Here is a 21,987-nt window from a genome sequence, read left to right on the forward strand (position 1 = left end):
ATACTAGGACCATGAGTCAGTACATTTCCCTAGATTGTTAGTGTCTCATAAAAGAATGAGTCTATTCAGAATACCTTACTTGTAATGTATTCCTATCTAGTCTCTCCCAGTATTTCAGAAGTCTATGCTTGGGGTACTTGCTCACTGATCTAAGTATAAGGAATTCACAAAGTCTAGAAAGACTAAAATTATTTAGGTTAGTGGGCAAGAGAAACAGGTGAAAATTTTTAAAGGAAAGAAAGGGAAGATGGATTAGGGGCAAAGATAAAGGTCAAGAAGAATTTTAGAAAGTTTAAATGTGTACAATAGTTTATATATGCCCTACTCAGTGGACACAGGAGATATTCTATAAAGATGTCAGCATTTTCCAAGATGTTTTAGAAGGATATGGGACTTTTTTGGTTATCATTTTAAAATGCTAACTTGTCTCAGTTTTATTCAATATATATTTAGTTATCAGCTCAGTTGGACTTTACGGACTATAAAATGGTATAAACATGTCATCTTTTCTTTTTTTAACTTTTTTAAAGATTTTATTTATTTATTAGAGAGAGAATGAGTGCGGAGAGGGGCAGAGGAAGAGGGAGAGGACTGAGCAGGGAGCCTGATGCCCACATGGATCATAATTGTAGCAGGAACATTTTTTGACAGGAACCCTGTAGACCGTAAAATGTCAAGTAAAGCAAACCTTTGACAAAATAAAACCAATATATGTAACTGCCAATGCAACCTAAAATTGAGGAATGTATCTACAACTAAGAGCCATGTGTAGTAAAATATCATTTGATTTTGGGGATCCATTGGCTTTGCTCGGGCTGAGTCTGGGAGTCCCAGGATCGTGGGATCATGACCTGAGCTGAAGGCAGATGCTTAACTGACTGAACCACCCAGGTGTCCCATGTCATCATGTCTTTTACATTCAGGCCATTCAAAATACTATTTGCACTGCTTGGACCACATTCCTCCCTCCTCCATCTGCAATGGCTATTTCTTCCTTTTTCCTCAGGCCCTAACTTAATCTTTAAAAACCCTCCCTAGCAACACCTAGCCTCATAATACACACACACACACACACACACACACACCCCAAATCTGGGGTTAGGCATCTTCCCTTATATTCAGAATATCCTATACTCCTGCTTCCTCACAGATTCAGAGCATTTATCATAATACATTGTTAATTGCCTGGAAATCTATCTATCATATCTCAATTTCTTCCTCCTCTCAAAAAATTCTAAGCTCTCTAATGACAAGGATCATCTTTTCTCTTTCATCATTTTCACCAGAACCAAGCATAGTGCCTGACACACATAAACATTTAGTAAATATTTGTTGCATGAATCAATGATTGGCTGATTGACTTCAAGAATGAATGGCTGAATGGACTACATTGCATTTCCCCAACCACTTCAAGAAACTCTGGAGAACTATTTACAACTGGAGGAGTGACATAGATCAAATTTACCCCAGAACATTTTCTCAATACAAAAGTTTAAGAACACTCCTTCTCCACCACAGTGTCTGCCATTGAGAGCATGATTAAGATCCTGAAAGTCAGAGGTCATGAAATTTTTGAAAAGGCTGACTAAATGAGCTACCCTTTCCAGCCCTCATTGAAAATCTCTGCTGTATGGAAGGAAAATGAGGAATGCATGGTTATCCCAAAGACAGATTGATGGACATCCAGATATAAATGGAGTGATAGTAGTTACTCCCAGACTCAGCCCGAGCAAATCTGATCGATCCCCAAAATCAAATGATATTTTACTACACATGGCTCTTAGTTGTAGATACGTTCCTCAATTTTAGGTTGCATTGGCAGTTACATATGTTGGTTTTATTTTGTCAAAGGTTTGCTTTACTTGACATTTTACTGTCTACAGGGTTCCTGTCAAAAAATGTTCCTGCTACAATTATGATGTGTATTTGCATGGTGGCTGAATTATTTTTTTGCATTTGAGAAACTAATTAAATATCCTGCTTCTCTGAATTCTGAGTAATTAATGAAGTGTGTAGGAATTAGCAGCTGGAGGTAGCATGCTGTGGTTTTTTTTCCTCTCTCATTGTCCACAGCAAGAGCTTAAAATAAACAAGAGCCATTTATTATTTGCTCTATGCTAGAGCTTTATTTTTTTAAAATGCAAGAGGAATGGAAAGATAAAGCGGCTCAGTTCTGAGCTTGTTATTGTCTATGTTTTGTTTTGTTTTGTATTTATATTTCAAATCCCTAGTTCAATAAGGATCAGCACTATCGTGAGTGACTCCATGTTGGCGGACAACTGAAAGGTGCCATCACCGGAATGTGCCAAGTTGACAGCAGGTACCATAGAGAACTGAGAAAAGGTTTGCCTTCTTTAGCTATGAATTTGCAATCAGAAACTGAAATTTTGTATATCTAAGTTGCTAGTTTTCAAAATTCTCTGTATGTGCTGGAAATAGAGGCAATAAAGTCAGAAAGCAAAAACACTATTCTAAAACAGATATTCATAGATCTTTCTACCCTGTAGGAACCCTGAATTTCCAGTGTGTCCAATAGAAATCAGTGTGTTTCATGTTATATCCACCTTCTTCCTCTGTGCCTGCATAGTTCCTACTTATTCCAAATCTCACCTGTCAAGATCCCATACGTAGAATCCAAATCCACTTACTTTCTTTTCTTTTTTTAAGATTTTATTTATTTATTTGACAGAGAGACACACAGCTGGTGAGGGAACACAAGCAGGGGGAGTGGGAGAGGGAGAAGCAGGCTTCCCTCTGAACAGGGAGCCCGATGCGGGGCTCGATCCCAGGACCCTGGGATCATGACCCAAGCCAAAGGCAGACGCTTAACGACTGAGCCACCCAGGCACCCCTCCAATTACTTTCTTAAGTGAACTAGTTCTCCCAGTCTTTTTCTAAGGAGTCCCTACCCCTCACTTCCCTGTTGCAAGACTTCTTTGAGAAGTAATTTTAATCTTGCTTCCTATGGTGGGTTAACTAATGATTGCATCCTGAAGAAATTTTTTCTCATGAATATTCTCATTAGAAAATTTCACACTAGTGAACAATTCTAAGGGAAATCATGAACAAGGCAATTTTTTACTGTCCTCTCCAAACTAGTTTTGGCCTAGGAGAGTTACACTTTCCTGGTAAAAATATCATTGTCCAAAATGTGTTTTAGTTCTTGTGAATTTTATTTCTCTCCATAGGAATAACACTAAGGACTGAAACCTCTCTTCCAAGTGACAGCTGCCTAATTTACCTTCTTATGTAGGAGTGAAACATTATAGCTAAAAAAAAAAAGTTGAGATGAAGAGGGCTATGACCCAAAGATACCAGAAGTCCAATAAGACTGAGAAAGTGTTCTAATTGACAAAAGGTGCCTAAACGTTTATGTTAATTTTAACCTCTTAAATAAAATCTTAACTCTGCAAATGTCACTGCTTTCTAAGGTTCAGGGAAGTTCAATAAAAAAAAGTAGATTCTCTGTAGAAATAAAAGGAATTATAAATTAACTCTGATTGAAGAACCTTTTTCCCTGCCTTGAAAATTGCTGAAGCTCCTCCCTTCAAGGAAATACAGTGGGCTTCCTGTCCTTCACTTGATGTGATGTTAATTATATACCTGTCAGCCTACCTACTCTATTTAGAAGGCAAGTTGCACATTTTCCAACAACCCACCACTTAGTTCTCTTCCAATTTTTAAATAGTGCTGACTGGTACTTTTTAATTAAGATGTGACAGTTGAAATTTGCATTCCAAAGGCTTATTGAATTCTATGGAATTAGATTGCCTATTTTGTTCTACATGGGTGCGTGTATGCGTGCATGCGTGCACACACACACACATACACACACACAATCTAGTCATTCCTAAGCCACTTTGTTGAATATACAAACAGGCTTTCCTCTGCCTTGGTTTTCAGTAGCATAAGTTCTGCAGACTATAGGCAGTTTGGCATTTAAACCACTGCAATTTGATGTTCTGTTAATGTAGTGTAATTTGGAATAGGAGGGAATTTGTGTAAGTGTTAAAATACTTGTTCTTGTCCTATTTGTTAATTTATATTAGCTACAAGCAAAGAATTTGTTGCAGCTGACTGAACTTTACTCTCATAACTCTGCAGCTAATGCTCAGATTTTGATATGTGTTAAGTATAGAGACTTCATAAATAGAAAGCTAAACTTTTAAAGAAGAAAAACTTAAACCCTTGGAAAATTATGTTAATGCCAGTTATCATTTGCAATAACCACATTTTTAAAACCATTTCTTTTAGGAAAAAAGCTTAATTTATCGATATCAAAGAACTTATTTTCTAGATAATTTAATATCACATAAAATAAACATCAATTTTCAAATATACTACTTACCAATAATGCTGACAGCAAAAATGACTTCTTCAAAGTCTATAGGATTTTAAAATATTTTCTTTTATATAAATAAAAAAATATATTATATATCATAAACATTGTACTGCTACAATTGACAGAATTTAACATATTTTTGAGAAATACATTTGTGTTATTTACCAAAGGAATTTATTTATTTATTTTTAAATTATATATAAATATATCACTCTACTTATGTCTTAGGGAATGTACGCATATTAAAAAAAGGTAATTAGTCAAAACGGCCAACCTTGAAAAATCGTTGTGAAATGTATTCATCTCAAATTACCAAAACTTCCTTTGGTCCCAATCTACCAGATGCCAGTAATTGAAGGAAAGGTAATTTGGATAGAGGAAGAGTCTTTGTTTCCTAAAATATCTATCAACTCCACTTAACCACATCAAGCAAAATTGTACCATACAGGTCAACGTTTTGTTCTTATCATGTGAACTCTACATCAAGACAAGTTTCTTGGGTGTCCCTTTCTAATATAATCATCAAGCCTAAGTATATGCAACATTGAAATTCTTTTTTTTTTTTAAAGATTTTATTTATCCATCTGACAGAGAGAGACACAGCGAGAGAGGGAACACAAGCAGGGGGAGTGGGAGAGGGAGAAGCAGGCCTCCCGTAGAGCAGGGAGCCCTGTGCAGGGCTCGATACCAGGACTCTGGGATCAGGACCCGAGCCGAAGGCAGCCGCTCAATGACTGAGCCACCCTGGCGCCCCGCAACATTGAAATTCTTAAGATGCTATTGAATGATCAAACTCTTCAGAGCATTTTAAAAGGTTCAGAGCCTACACAACATAAATTCAAACTGTCCAGAATACATTATAAACATTTTTGACACACGAAGAACCAAAGACGTTTTACTAATTCTTGGAGGAAAAGTCAATCAACAGATGCTAACCCTGAGATAATGCAAATGTGGAATTATTAGTATACTAGTCGGCTAGGATTGACATAACACATGGGCAGCTTAAACAATAGGAGTTTATTTTCTCACAGTTCCAGAGCCTACTAGTCCAACATCAAGGTGCTACCAAAGTTGGTGTCTAGGCATCTCTTCCTGGCTTGTAGATGGCTGCCTTTAATTGTATCCCTAAATGGACTTTCATCTGCATGTATGTAGAGAAATAGAAATCTCTGGTGTCTCTTCCTATTAATTTCCAGGACACCATTCCTATCAGAGTAGGACCCACCCTTAAGACCTTGTTTAACCTAATTACCTCCCTAAAGGCCCTATTCCCAAAAAAGTCACATTGGGGGTTAGGGTTTTGACATATGAATTTTGAACTCAGTCCATTACAACTAGACAAAAGCTTTAAAGCAGCTATGAAAAGTATGCTTCATGAAGTAAAGGAAAATACATTTGAAATAATTGGGAAGAATAGAAGTTCCTAAAAGGAATAAAAATTATTTTTAAAAGAACCAATCAGAAATTTTTGCCCTGAAAAATACAATTTCTTATATAACAAAATAAAAAAAAAAAAAAAACAATAGGATGGGTTTAAATAACGGAAGGGAAATAACAGAAAAAACAGTATGTGAAATTGGAAGTAGGTCAATATAAATTATTTAATCTGATGAATAGAGAGAAAAGAGTGGAAAATAAAGAAAGCCAAGGAACTATAGTATAATGTCATTAATGTCCCTGAACAAAAGGAGAAATTGGTGTACATAAAAATGTACACGAGGGCGCCTGGGTGGCTCAGTTGGTTAAGTGACTGCCTTCGGCTCAGGTCATGATCCTGGAGTCCCGGGATCGAGTCCCGCATCGGGCTCCCTGCTCAGCGAGGAGTCTGCTTCTCCCTCTGACCTTCCTCCTTCTCATGCTCTCTGTCTCTCATTCTCTCTCTCTCAAATAAATAAATAAAATCTTTAAAAAAAAAATGTACACGATCTTAGGGTCCTGGGATTGAGCCTTACATCTGGCTCCCCACTCACTAGGGAGTCTGCTTCTCCCTCTCCCTCTGCCCCTCCCCCTGCCTGTGCTCTCTCTCAAATAAATAATCTTTTAAAAAGAAAAAAAATGGAAGATATTTCCTTAATCTTATAAAACAAATCCGTAATAATTCAAAAACATATATGCACCCCTATGTTTATTGCAGCATTACTTACAATAACCAAATTATGGAAGCAACCCAAGTGTCTACTGATAGAAGAATGGATAAAGACAATGTGGTATATACACATAATGGAATATTATTCAATCATAAAAAAAAATGAAATCCTGCCATTTGCAGCAACATGGATGGAAGTCAAGGGTATAATGCTAAGTGAAATGAGTCAGTCAGAAAAAGACAAATACCACATGATTTCACTCATATGTGGAATTTAAGAAACATAACAAAGAAAAAAGAGACAACCCCAAAAACAGACTCTTAACTACAGAGAATAAGCTGATGGTTACAGAGGGGAGGTGGGTAGGGGGATAGGTGAAACAGGTGAAGGGGATTAAGAATACACTTCTGATAGGCACTAGAATTGTTGAATCACTATATTGTACACCCGAAATGAATAGAGCATTGTATGTTAACTCTACTGCAATTAAAAAAAAAATCTACAATATGTGATAGCTAACATGATTTTCAATAATTATATGCTAAATAGTGTCCCCCTAAGATCAGGAATAAGGCAAAGATATTCTTTTTCATCACCTCTAATCAACATCTTACTGGAAGTCTTAGCTATGCATTAAGACAACAAAAAGAATGAAAATGCAGGCAGGTTGCAAAGGGAGGAATAAAAATATCTTTATCTGTGGGTAACAAGATTATCTACATAGAAAATCTCATGGAATCTACAAGAAAAAAAGAAGCTCATAGAATAATACATCTAGGTTGCAAGATTCAAGATCTATATAGACAAATTATTTTTCTATATTCTAGCAATAAACAATTAGACATTAAAATTAAGGAAAAAAATACCACTTAAAATAGCACCAAAACAATGAAATACTTGAATATGAATCTAACAAAATATGTGCCAGATATGACTACTGGAAGCAACAAAGCAAGGGTAAGGATATCAAAGACAAGCAAATTGAGAGAATTCTTGTATTCATGGTTTGGAAGACATCATATTTTAAGATGTTAATTTCTTGTATTAGGGTTCTTCAGAGAGACGAAAGCAATATGTGTGTGTGTGTGTGTGTGTGTGTGTGTGCGCGCTAGCAAATCCAAAGTCTACAAGGTAGATAGGTATTCTGGAGTCCCAGGGAAAGTCCAGTGCCAGACCAAAGACTGACTACTAGCAGAATTCCTTCTTGCTTGGGGGAATTCATGCTTTTGTTTTAGTCAGGCCTTCAGGTTATCAGATGAGGCCGACCCACATTAAGGAGAACCATTTGCTTTACTCAAAGACTACCAATCTAAATGTTAATCTCATCCAAAAACAGCCTCAGAGAAACATCCAAAATAATGTTTGACAAAATATCTAGACATCATGGCTCAGCCACGTTGACACAAATAATTAAGCACACATCTCTCAAACTGATCTATAGATTCAATACAATCTCAATCATTATCTAGGAAGCCTTTTTTTGTCATAAAAGGATTATAAAATTTATTTGGAAAAGTAAAGATCCTAGAGTATCTAAAATAAAGAATTATTTTGGAAGACTTAACTATTATAAATCTAATATAAATCTACATAGCAATTATGACAGTGTGGTATTTGCAGAAGTCTAGGTACATACTGAAATGGAGAATAGAGTCCAGTCATAGACCCACACATACATGGCTAATGGATTGTTAATAAAAAATGACAATTCAATGGAGAAAGGATCATCTTTTCAACAAATTTCATTGGAGCAATTTGACAGCTATGTGAGGAAGGAAGAAGGGAAGGAAGGAAGGAAGGAGGGAGGGAATGAGGGAAGAGATAGAGGGGGAGGGAAAAAGGGAGGGAGAGTACGGAGGGGAGGAAGGAAGGAAGGACCCGGAAAGAAGGAAGCACGGAAGGAAAGAAGGAAGCACAGAAGGAAAAAAGGAGGGAAGGAAGGAAGGAAGGAAGGAAGAATAAACAAAAAGTTAATCCATACTTCTTACCTTATACAAAAATTAACATTGATTATAGACCAAAGCCTAAAACCTAAAAAATTCAAATGTCTGGAATAAAACATAAGATAAAATATCTGTGACTTTGGATTAGGCAAATATTTCTTGGATATGACACCCAGATCACAATCCATAAAAGAAAAAAATGTATAAATTGGGCTCCATCAACATTTAAAAAGTACCTGTTGAAAACATGGTTAAGAATGAAGAGGGAAGGCTACAAAATATGAGAAAATATTTGCCAAATACATATTTGATAAAGGGCTTTTACCCAGAATACACAAAAACCCTTCAATTCATTAACAAGAAAATAAAAAAAATTAAGGAAAGCATACCACTTACCAAAAAAGAGTTGAACAGATACTTCATCAAAGAGAATACATGGGTGGCAAATAAGCACATGAAAAGAAGCTCAACATCATTAGGCACTAAGGAAAAGCAACTTATTAGATTAGATACATTTAAGAAAAAAACTTGACAATACAAAATGCTGGGGAAGAATCTCTCATCATACTGGTGCAAACGCAAAATGCTACAGACATTTTGGGAAACAATTTACTATTGTCTTATAATGCTAAGCATTTACTTATCATATCCAGCAATCCCACTCTTCATATATACCTGAAAGGAATAACTTGTATATGAATGTTTACCATGGCTTTATTCATAATTACCCCCAACTGAAAACAACCCAACATATCCTTCAACAGTAAGTGGATAAACAAAATGTAGTTCAGTCATACATACTGAGCAATAAAACGGAAATCACTGATACATGCAACAATATGTATGCGCTGTTGTAAATAAAAGAAGCTAGACACGAAAGACTACATACTGCATGATTCCTTTCATGTCATATCTGTAAAAGGCAAAACTGTAGTAACAAAAGAAATCCATGGTTGTCAGAGGCTGAGATTTGGGGTAGTGGTTGATTCAAAGGTTACATCACAAGCATTTCCCAATTGGATGAATTTGTCAAAACCACAGAACTCTACACCAAAAATGGAAGTTTTACTTCTTTAAAATGAAATCATGAATTAAATACATTAAAATAAAAAATAGATCAGTGATGGGCTCTTTCTTTCAGATATTCCATCTTAATTGGTCTGGATGTCATGCCCAGGCTTTTGTTTTTTTTTTCACTCTGATGTCTTTTGATTTTTACAAGAATGCAAGGGAAAGTTATTATCATTTAATTTTCCTTAATGGATGCTGGACTGGAATCCCCAGAGCCCAGACAGAAGCCAAGAGCACAAAAATTACACGTGTAGACCAGTGATACCTTGGGACACTAGAAAGATCCCCTAGTTGGAAGTCAGAAGACCTGTGTTTATAATTCACCTACCTGCTCTCTGTTCTTGGGCAAGTAACATGTCAGCTCAGCGGTGTACTTGCTCCATCTGTAACAGGAGAAGTTTGACCTAGTGAGCTCTACACTCTCTCCCGCCTCTGGCATGCTAGAACACAGGAGTTCAAAATTCTAGCCCTAGATTGGTCCTGAATTTGATGGGCTTTCAAAACAGTCACTTAATTTCTTCTGATTCTCATGTTCTTCATCTGTTATATTGGAAAAGGGAAATGTGATAAAAGAACAACATAAAAGAGTGGAAGGAGAACCGCACACTCACTCTCCCTGTGATCCCACCAGTCAAATAGAAACTTCTATTGTCTTGAAGATAATCAGCAGAAACCACTAATTACCCTCTCTGCTTTTCAACGGCTTCTTCCCCCAGGAGTAAGAATGATTTGTGTAGTTGCTAAAATGGCAAGAGACTGACAGACAGTCATCCACATTTTTCTATGTGGGGAAGGTAATATGTCACTTGTAAAGGGGAGCCTTCCTCTCATGGGCTCTCTGTTCTCACCAACGTGTGCCTCACATCACCATCCTCTTCTCAGATGGCTGCTGACCCCATTCTCCCCACAGGCGGGTCCCAAGGTTTAGGCTGGGCCTGGAGGTTAGGGAGTATGAGGAAGCCCGTTTTGGCTGCAAAAAGTGGTGAACAAATAATTGCTTAACAGGTAGATTTCTGGGGATAAGGGGAGCTCTGAACTGTAACATTTTCTAACTTCCACAGAGTAAGTAGTCCCACTGTGGCTGATTTCCAGCTACCAAAATGATGTCACTGAATGTGGAGCTGGGAAAACATGCATAATTAGCTCTTGAGAACCAGTGGCTCTAGCATAGCACTAGCTACAGACCCAAGTCATGTAGTTCAATCAGACTTAACAAGCAATAAAGCTGATCCTTGGAAACAAATTACACTGATGAACCATTTCTCACTAATCAGATTCACAAATAGCAAAAGCTTGAGAATATACTTTGCTGGGGAGGCTGTGCTCCTAAATGTTGCTGGGAGTGCAAAATAGTATGAACCCATATTGAGGGAACTTTAACAATCTCCATGAAGAATACATAAGTATTTGTCTTTCAATAGTCAAGCTCCTTTACATTGGTGGAAATTTGTTGGCAAACAGGATATTTATATACCCCAAAGTATCCCGGATCATTTTTTAAACTGCAAATGGAAAAAGTTACCTTTAAAATGGAAAAAATATATATAAATTTAATAGACACATACATATCAGACATAACTTTAATTAAGTGATCAAAATAATATTTCTAGGAAGAATCATATGCCTTCTGATGCGATGCATGAAAAGAATACACCTACCAATATAGAATTCCTGTTAGAAGGAAATGAGAATAAATTGAATTAGTGCTTCTGATTGCATTTCAATTTTTTTAAAGCCATTAAGGGTTTTATTTGGACAACTGGTATGACTTTTTGAATTGGCTTAGTGAATGTAATATTTGTATTGTGGTCATGTAAGAGAAATATTCTTGTTCTTAGGAGATAACACACTGAAATACTTAGGGGTGAAGGGTTCTGATGTCTACAACTCACTTTGAAGTGGTTCAATAAAAAAGTATGAATATGTATACATGAGAGTAATAAAATGAATGTGAGAGCTAAAGCAAACATAGCAATCTATTAGTAATTATTGAACTAAAGTAAAGGATGTACATGCCAGTGTATATTAAACTATTCTCTTAAAAATTGAAATCTATAAAATACTGTAAACTTTAAAAATTATCTTAAAACAAAAAGTGTGTCTTTAATATCTATTAGGTATATGAAGGTATACTTTCTACTGGGATTTTAGATCTCTTGGAAGAAATTTCCTATAAGTTCTACAATATGAATGCTTCTCAGTATATATATTTCTAGGAGTCTAAGTTGGAGAAATTTTCCTCTCCATAGCCACAATAGTTACATATTTGATATGTAAGTAGTTTCTTAATTTTCATTACTTGCTTTATACTTGTTATATGCACCTATAACCAGGTTTTTTGTTTTGTTTTTCTTTTTTTTTTAAGATTCATTTATTTGAGAGAGAGAGAACGCATGCGAGTGCTAGCGCGGGGAGGGGAAGAGGGAGAGAGAGAATCCTCAAGCTATCTCCCTGGTGAGTACTGAGCCGGATGTGAGGCTGGATATAGGGCTGGATCCCAGGACCCTGAGATCATGACCTGACCTGAAATTAAGAGTCGGGCGCTTAACTGACTGAGCCACCCAGGTGACCCTAACTAGGTTTTAAATTGTTGTTTTTGGGAGACATGGTGGTATTTTACTAGTGAAAATAGGATCTAGGTTTTGGCAAAATAAAATTTTTTTTTCAAAGATTTTATTTATTCATCTGAGACACAGAGATACAGAGAGAGAGAGCATGAGCAGTGGGAGAGGCAGAGGGAGAGGGAGAAGCAGACTCCCGGCCGAGCCAGGAGCCCGATGTGGGGCTCGATCCCAGGACTCTGGGATCATGACCTGAGCTGAAGGCAGACGCTTAACCATCTGAGCCACCCAGGCGCCCCAAAATAAAATTATTTTTAATAAATATGTAAATGAATTTTAAAAACTCAGAATATTTCTTACTTTTTCTTTTTACATCAACTTACAAATCACACTTTCTTCTTTAGCATATTTTTGTAAACTGAATGTCAAATGCCATTGAGAGTTACATGTAAAAACAATGATTCAAACAGTGCTGCATTGGGGGAAAAATACATTGATAAATATAAACTGCATAAAAGTTACACTGACTACGTACCCTCAGCAATTCATTCAAACCTACTGCATGCACATTTCCTCATTATTCTTATTCTTAATAAGAAAGATTGACTATTACAATTATTTTTATTGCAAAAATACAATGAATTTGCTTTATTGCAGATTATTTTACACAAAATATAAAACTGTCATTCACTGCCTTGCAGAGGATCAAGTTTCTTTTTAAAAGTTTTCTCTCGGTTGTTCTCCCTGTCTCTCTCTCTCTCTTTTAAAATGTAATGATTCTGTGACACCAGACACTTCAAAAACCCCAGCCATAAACTATCTTTGGTAGATCCAAGTCTATACTTTGGAGGTGAGAATATGCCCTGACCTCTTGCTGACTTTTGTGATAAATGGAGGACGTTGTGTACCATACTGTTATCTTGAGCACAACTCTGTTTTCAGACTTCTAAATCCCTGGGTTATTTTTAAAGCATCCGGAGGGTCGAAACTCAAAACCTTTGAAAGGGTCCTCTGAGGGATAAGTCCTATATACCTTTAGTGCCTCATACACTAATCTCCCTATGTTCTTTGGGCCCACTAGAAATAGAATCATCATCATAATAAAGCCCCTGAGATCGGGAGGCACAGTGTGGGAAGCAAGGCCATGAATGCAGAGCTCGTGGGGCTCACTGACAGCTCTGATAACTCTGTTTCACTGCCCCAAGCTGAAGGGTTGCAACAGCTGTTTTGCTTCTGCTGGAAGCACCGAACTCTAGCCTGACTTCCAGTGGCATTTTTTAGAGCACAGTGTGCATGTTTGTGTTTCCTAGTCTGAGCAGAAGGATCATTAAAGCCCACTAGGAGCTAATAACACAAGGTTCCCAGCAGACCAAAATTTCTTCATTGCATATGGAGGGTGACACATCAGAATAAGAATTTGCAAAGGCTTGGCCAATCTAAATTGTATTTTTCAAGGCACTTTTGTTGGTCAGTTTCTTGAAAGACTCATCAGGGCAGAGGGCAAAGAACTTTGGCCTTACATTCAAAAGAGCAAGGGTTAAACTGACTCAGACCCCAGTGACTAGGAAAAATATTTAACATTTTGAAGCGATAATTATAATCCCTAACTGAAAGGTTTGTTGTGAAAATTACAAAAGATAAAAAGGGGCTGGCAAAAACAAACAATCTGATGAAAAAATGGGCCAAAGACTTTAACAGACATATCACCAACAAAGATATACAGATGGCAAATGAGTATGTGAAAAGACACTCCCATCATATGTCATCAGAGAAATGCAAATCAAAACAACAATGAGATACCACTGCACTCCTATTAGAATGGCCAAATGCCAGAACACTGGCGACACCAAATGCTGGCAATGATGTGAAGCAGCAAGAACTCTCATTTATTGCTGGCGGGAAAGCAAAATGGTACAGCCACTTTGGAAGACAGTTTGGCAGTTTCTTACAAAACTAAACATATCCATACCATAATATCCAGCAGTCACATTCCTTGGTATTTACCCAGAGGAATTAGAAACTTACATCCACACAAAAATCTGCACATGGATGATTATAGCAGCTTTATTCATAATTATCAAAACTTGGAAGCAACCAAGATGTGCTTCAGTAGGTGAATGAAGAATGTAGCACATCCAGACAAGGCATATCATTCAGCACCACAAAGAAATGAGCTATCAAGCCATGAAAACACATGGAGGAGCCATTAATGCATATTTCTAAATGAAAGAAGCCATTATGAAAAGGCCAAATATTGTATGATTCCAACTAGATGACATCCTGGAAAAGATCAGTGGTTTCCAGGCATTGGGGGTGGGGGGATGAATAGGTGGAGCACAGAGGATTTTTAGGACAGTACAAATACTCTATGATATTATATTGATATTATATTGTATTGTAGAATCACATGCCTGAAATAAGAATGAAAATCATTAAAATATTTTCCATTCATTGGTACAAAATGTCTGCCTGGTCCTACACTAGGCATTTCAAATATATTTCTCATCATCATTATAACTCTAAGGAAAAGGTGTTAAGCACCTTCAATGAAAGAAGAGACTGATATCTAGAGAAAATAACTTTCTGAAATTCTTGTCTCATTAAGTGGCAGAACTGAAGCAAGTCTCTGACTTTACATTAGCAACGCAGTTATCTAGTAGGTGAGGGACACAGTTGACCCAAGACAATGGACATTCTTCATACGGTTCTGAAGGACACTTTTAAATGGTTCATGAAATGAGACTCAAATCAAGGGATAAAGTAAAGTATTTATTTTAACCAAACTGTAGACTTTGATAATAATCATAATAGGTAGAACACAAAGTGCTTACCATGGTAGATGCTATGCTCATCACTTTACATACAGTTTCTCCTTTAATTCACACAACCCACTTGTTGTCTGGTGAAATAAAGTTAATGGGGGAGACATGGAGGTGAGTTACTCAGATTTCTTCAGAAGCAAGGACTTGCTGTCCAGCTGTGGGGAATAAGATCAGCACACTGTTGCTTCCTTTGGGTTGGCCCCACCTGCACTGGTTTAGCCCAAGATTATGCCCTTCCAAGGCCAGCCTGCCTTCTGTGACTGAGCAAGATGGGTCTACTGATTCCTTCAGCCCTATATGGGACACTCTAATAGATGCTTATCTGTCCAGAGCCCCCAGTCTAGTTGGCCAAGACTGCCAGGTCTTCATCTCAGTTTGATTTCTTTGTCTGTCCCTACCCTGCTTCTCTTACTCTCCACTTCCCTTCACAGGTATTGATCCTTACTAAGATAATCCTTATAAGATAGTACCCTTTATCAGCATTGTTTCCAGGGAGCCCAATGTGTAGCAACCAACAATGCTCAAAATATACTTGAAATTTATATTTGGAATTGCCATGACAAGCCACAAAGGAAAATCTGTTTTATAACTTTATTTCACCTGATTAGAAAAACATAATTTTGCTATTCAGGTTGAATGACAGAGTAGTTTTATATGTGAGTCTTGAGTGATGGTTGCCAATTTTTAATGACAAGATCAAATAATTTATTCCCTCAAAATGTGTTCATTAAATATGTATTTACAAAAACTATACTATACACTGGCGATGCAAAGACAAATCAAGACTGCCACTGGGGAAATAAAAGCAAATAGAGTGAAAAGTGAGGCATTTAAAAGCATGTGAAGAACTTAATGAGAGATTTCTGGAGAATGGGTTGTGAAGAAATCCCCCAACCTTCCAATCCAGATAAAATGTGGGTTTTAAAGGATTAGGAGGAGTGAAATTCATAAACACATACACACCAATTTAAAGATTTTAGCTTAAGTTCTGGATATACTTCTACATTTGAATTTAAAAAATACGTTCCGGACAATGGCAGCATCATTAGAATTAGTGTATTATCTTTTAAAGTGACTGTTTTTAAGAGAAAGTACTTTTTTGCATACATACATTTTTATATATTTAGGCTTCCTTAGCACTTTCATTAAAGTATGTGTCATATACTCTAGTTTGTTAACTATTTATGATACAATTGTATTAAAATATTATTCTCTAAGTTATAGTACACTCTGCTTTGTCTTCTCAGCCAAATAAGGTGAAGATATTTGAGGCATATCTTACCTATGAAGGGTTGTATGTGCAAGTAAGAGAATTGTATTAAAGGAGACAGGACCTGGGCTAACCCTCAGTAGTTATTATCACATTCCCCTGTGCTAATTAGAGGTTGAAGAATGACACCATGATTCATTCTACCCATTAGTTAAAGTTCCATTTCAAAAATAAGTTATTCCAATTCTGTGAACAATGATAGCCCTTGGACTCTGATCATTCCCCTGCTTGTTGCTCCTTCCTTCCTTCTTTCCTTCCTTCTTTCCTTCCTTCCTTCCTTCCTTCCTTCCTTCCTTCCTTCCTTCCTTCCTTCTTTCCTTCTCTCTTTCTCTATCATCTATCATCTTTCTATCATCTATCTATCATCTATCTATCTACCTATCTATCATCTGTCTATCTATCATCATCTATCATCTGTCTCTTTTCTCTCCTTCCCACCCCCTTAAGAAATACCTTTCCTAGTGAAAGAAGTCTGTTTTTAGAATTACAGTTCTTTCAAATTTGAGGAAAACAGATTGAAATCTCAACTTTGACTCCCCATCTTTTCTACCCCCAAACCCCTCTTCTCAAAGTTATAATCGCATCCTGTGTTCTTGGAAGACTGTACTGACAGTAGTTTTATGACCCAGGACTTTTCAATTTCTTATCCAAAGCCAACCTCATCTCAAGTTCCAAAATTTATGGGCATAGGAGATGACATATGGGATTAAACTCTTGAAAGATTTTGAACACTGACCTGCCTTTGGCAGTAGCCAAGGCTTTCTGTCAGGAGGAAATGTGCGGAAAACATGCGCTTCATTGTGCAATTGGGTATCTTGCTTCCTTTTCAGGTAGTTCTCTTTGACATATCCTGTCTTTCATCCCTCATCAGCCCCCACCCAAACCACCACCAACCCTGGTGAAGATTCACTCACCTTTTTGAATAGCCTCAAAATGTTAGAAGTTAGGAACCCATTAAACTCTCAAAGAATTAACAGTGATCAATATAAAATAAAGCAAAATATTTTGGAATGCTGAACTTGACTTAAGTGCCCATCTGTTCCCCTCAGTGTTTTCTGGGATCTTTTGCTGTTGTTCTAGATATTTTTTCATTCAAAGAGCTACCTGTGCACTCCTCTAGAATCCTCTTTAGGATGGTTTCCTGGCAAAGACAAATTGTATTGTTTTACTTCACTTCTCTTGGTTTTTACCTTGGAGATGACAATAACCTTTTTCCTTTCCATAGTAAATAATCCTCATTTGGTCCATTTCTCATTATCTGAGAAGCATAGCTTCTCTAAACATACTCACTACTCAGATTTTGTCCAGTTTTCCTGATTAGCTTCAGGAGAACTTCACTTCTGAGTGTCAGGAATAGCAAAATCATGTCAACAAAAGCTATGTAGACAAATGTATTATCTACCACTTAAGAGGTTATCTTATAATTTGCTATTCTATTAAGTCAAAAATAATATTTTAAACATTTATAAATATTACCTCAGGTAATATATTCAAATCCCAAGAATTTCTAAATCTACCTGCTCACTCAGGATCCTTGTAATTCATTATTGTGGGGCTCAGAGGCACCTAAAATGTTCGCTCAATTTTTTCAAAAATATTTTTCCCCTGTACTGATAAATAAGGAATATTTTTGAAACAAGTATTGGTCTCATTTATTTCTTTTTGAAGGCAGAAGTACACTATTAATTTATTCTAAGATTTGGAGAATTTCTTTTTAAATCAGAAACTATTTTCTCTGCTACTGTATCACTGCATTTAACACAAATTCATGTATTTCATCGTTGCTAGCCTGGGATAATTAGAACACCAGAACTGAGTTTCGATGCATGTTTAAATCCACAAACATTTCCACAGTATGTCTTGGGGGTTGGTTCATGTTCAGCTTGGCTAGGAATATAGATTTTAGGTCACGCCTCTACCCTCAAACATCATTTTCTTCTGTAATTTAACACTGCAGAGACAAAGCTTTCTCCCTTCGGTAGGTAAGAAAGCTTTTGTTTTTGTTTTTGTTTTTGTTATACTGTTTCTTAGTTTGTTTTATTTTTGTCGAATGCTTGCAAAATCTCACTTTTTATAAAACCCTGAAATTCAGTAATTTCATTTTTGCATACATGTTGCCTTAATAAACACTAGATAATCCTGTTTGACCTACAGATTCAGGTTTTTCTTCCACTTAGCTAATCTTTCTATCTACAATATTTTTGTTCTATTTACTTCTTGGTTTCATGTTGGGTGTCAATTATCTAGATGACTTGTCTTTAATCACTTCATTGTCTTTTCCTATTCTCTGAATTCTGGAGGATTTTTTAATGTTTTAAACATATCTGAAGTGGGGTTTTTTGTTTTGTTTTGTTTTGTTTTTTTTGTTTTACTATTACTGATTTGGTTTTATGTAATCTAGATTCTATTATTATATTTTAAGTTCTGTTGTAACACAATGTCTTCAATTTTCTTTTTAAATTTGATAGTTAGGTCATGCAATATGTTATCATATCCTCTTATTTTCTCTAATGTTATTTTTTAAATTATTATTAGTTGTGATAAAAAAATACACAACATAAGATTTACCATCTTAACCATTTCTAAGTTTAATAGTATTAAATACAATTGACCCTTGAACACTACAGGGCTTAGGTATGCCAATCCCCATGCTGTCAAAAATCTATGTATAACTTTTGCTTCACCCAAAACTTAACTACTAATAGCCTATGGCTGACCAGAAACGTTACCAGACACAAAACCAGTCAATTAACATATATTTTACATGTTCTACATATTATATATTATATACTTGCAGTAGAATAAGCTAGGGAAATGAAACTGTTATTAATAAAGTCATAAGGAAGACAAAGAACATTCAGTACTGGACTGTAAAAAATCCACATATAAGTAGAACCACACAGTTCAAATCTATGTAGTTCAAAGGTCAACTGTATATTCACATTTTTGTGCAACCAATCTCCAGGACTTTTTATCCCATAAAACTGAAACTCCATACCAACTAAACAACAGTTTTCCATTACCCCTCCCTCCAGGTCCTAGCAATTTCCACTCTACTTTCTGCTTCTATCACTTTGACTACTTTAGATACCTCATACAAGTGGAATCGTATACAGTATTTGGCTTTTTGTGGGTTATTTCACTTAGCATAATGTCTTCAAGATTCATCCATGTTGTTGCATACATCAGATCTTCCTTCCTTTTAAAAGATGAATAAAATCCTATTGTGTGTATATATCACATTTGTTTATTAATCTGTCCATGATGGATATTTGGGTTGCTTCCACCTCATGGCTAATGTGAATGGTGCTATGAAAATGGGTGTGCTATTTTCATTAATTTTCTTGAGAATGAGAATTGCTTTCGCAAATATTTCTATTTGCTTCGAATTCACATGCAACATTTTTTTATTGATCTTCTTTATTTTTCCTCTTTACTTATCTTTGAATAAGATAGATCGACCTGATCTGCTCTATGACTGGATTCTCGGCAAGTCCCTTCCCTATGACATGAAAAGCATTTGTCACTTTCTTTAAAAAGTAAGCTGATAGAAGTTTTGTCAGCTGATACAGGTTTGTAACACCAATTCAGTCACCCAATAGTCAAGATGTTGGTAAGGAAGCAGAGAACTTTGTCTCTGTAAACTTTTCCTCTTTACTTAAATCATTAAAAGAGAAACCTCTACACTTGATCTTAGCCAAAAGGCTGAGAAGTGATTAAAAAGAGAAACTTCTGTCCTGTATCTTTTCCCCACTTCACCTCCCTTCAGGCATGTGATACAATTATGTCTAGTTTTTTTCCTATGATTTCTTTCTCCACATTTGGGGGATTGACCTAAACCAATATATGCAATATTCTGCAGTTTTAGAAAATGCTCCTTGTGTTGAGATTAAATAAAATCACATCTTACTCACATCGTAATTAATCATCTACTTGCCCAACTGAACAACACAGTTTAGTTCAGTCCAAATTCCATTTTTGAAAAAAAATACCTAAATATAGAAGGTAGTTTTAACTACTTAGGGTAATAAAAGTTCTTTGGCATAAAGTAATTTTATGACCGAGAAGCTAGAACCTCCAAGCAATTAAGACCTGGTCTAAATAGCTGGAAATCTTGGAAACTGGTAAGAACAGCTTTCTGGCTTTAAGGTGCAAATACTTTATAATTCCTTATTTTTCATCAAATTAAATTAAAAAGGTCTAAGAGCCCAGTTGCCAAATTGAGAGAAGGCCCATTGCCACATGTTGTCACTATTGAATGCTGGTCCACCATCATCTGACCTGCTGTTTGATGGGAGTTGCAGCCAAGTCTCCCTGGCCTGGATTCCAGGAAGCTCCCAGGACACACTGGCACTGCCCGTTATAGAAGGCTCCTCTATGGAGACTCTATTCCCTGAGTGGGTGCTCACCCAGCTGTCCCTGCTGCATGCCCCAGGAACCAAGCTTTAGTGCCTGTCCTAGTTAAACACACAGCCATTCTCCTCACAGGCACTGGGTCAGATTAGCTTGAGTGTCTGCTCTTGAAGAACCTTCACAGTTTTCCGTCTTTCCAGACTCAACCCGGATACAGTTGACTGCTTTCCTTTATAGCCCCAGAAAATTAAAAGGGGTGAAACTATTTACATAGTCACAGTGTCCCACATTCTCCTCCAAGGGAGTCTTAGGAGATTGTTTTCCAAGTTAACCAATCCCTTTCCTGTAACCTCTCTTTACAAAAGTTTAATGCTGTCCCTTGCTGAAGGCAGTTGGATTGCCTCCAACAAGGGTCATTCCCTGGAATAATAACTTTTTTTTTTCCTTTTCTTTTCTTTTTAGGGGTAGGGTGGTAGTAGAAGAATTGAGGGATAATTTTCATGCCTTAACAGTGATTTCAGCCCATTTGATTCCCTGTCACTTTTTCAGCTACAGCAAAGAGAAAGAAACACTGTGTGGAAAGAGTATGGGTCCTCTAATGACTACATACTTGTTTATTTAAGATGATCACCCTTATACATAAACAAAGTACCACACATGTTATTTGAGGGACATGGCAACATTCTCCTTTCTAAGTTTGTCACTAATTGACTTCCTACAGAATGCTTGTGATTCTTTTACATTAATTAAGGTGGAGTATCTGAAAGAGATCTCCTTTAGAATGAAGCCACCCTGTACAAATAGTAGTGATACCAGTGCTAGTAAAACAAAAATGTGATATCTTTCCTTCTGGCAACAATATGGATAAATTGTCTCCAGTGGAGCTATGACCTAGAATCAAGGAAGAAGTGTTTAATACACTGGGATTGGTAATGGAGTACCTTGCATGCCTCCAAAAGGAGGCCAAGATATATTACTTTGACCCAGAACATCATATACATTCAAATAATAGGTCAAGTTATATAATGCAGACATACATATCATTCATACATAATCTCATTTAAACATCTCAGTAGTCTTATGGGGCAGATAATAGTATACCAATTTGCATGTTAGGAAAAGGACATTAAATAACAAAGACCATTAACTAATTTGCCATGGTTCACACAACTTGTAATTGGTGCAGGTGGTGTTCTAATCACTGGTCAAGCTGATCACCAAGCTCATGTATTTCATCATATGCTGTACACTGTACCATGAGAAATATTTCTTTTATAGAATAACTAAAAAGTCCTTATTCCTTTATGGTTTATAAATTGCTTTCTTACAAAGCATTAATTTTCACAGCAACTGTATGAGTTATCTCATAATGACTATTATCCCCATTTCACAGATAAAAAAGTTTTGAGAAATTAAGTAACTTAACTGAGATCCTTAGCTAGCAGAGTGGAAGACCATAGTCTATCTGCTTCCAAAGTCTCTATATCAGCACATGGACAGACCTAGTTCCACAGGGGACTTCTTGAAAGAGAAGT

The 21,987-nt window shown here is 36.5% G+C and overlaps 1 pseudogene; it reads right to left on the reverse strand.

Annotated features, from left to right (window-relative positions):
- Positions 1 to 19,684: 19,684 nt before the first annotated feature.
- LOC115940871 (U2 spliceosomal RNA) lies at positions 19,685 to 19,816 on the reverse strand (annotated as a pseudogene).
- Positions 19,817 to 21,987: the final 2,171 nt, after the last annotated feature.

Source organism: Leptonychotes weddellii, chromosome 11 (genome assembly GCF_054177405.1).
Source record: "Leptonychotes weddellii isolate Sample4059 chromosome 11, ASM5417740v2, whole genome shotgun sequence".
NCBI classification, from domain to species: domain Eukaryota; kingdom Metazoa; phylum Chordata; class Mammalia; order Carnivora; family Phocidae; genus Leptonychotes; species Leptonychotes weddellii.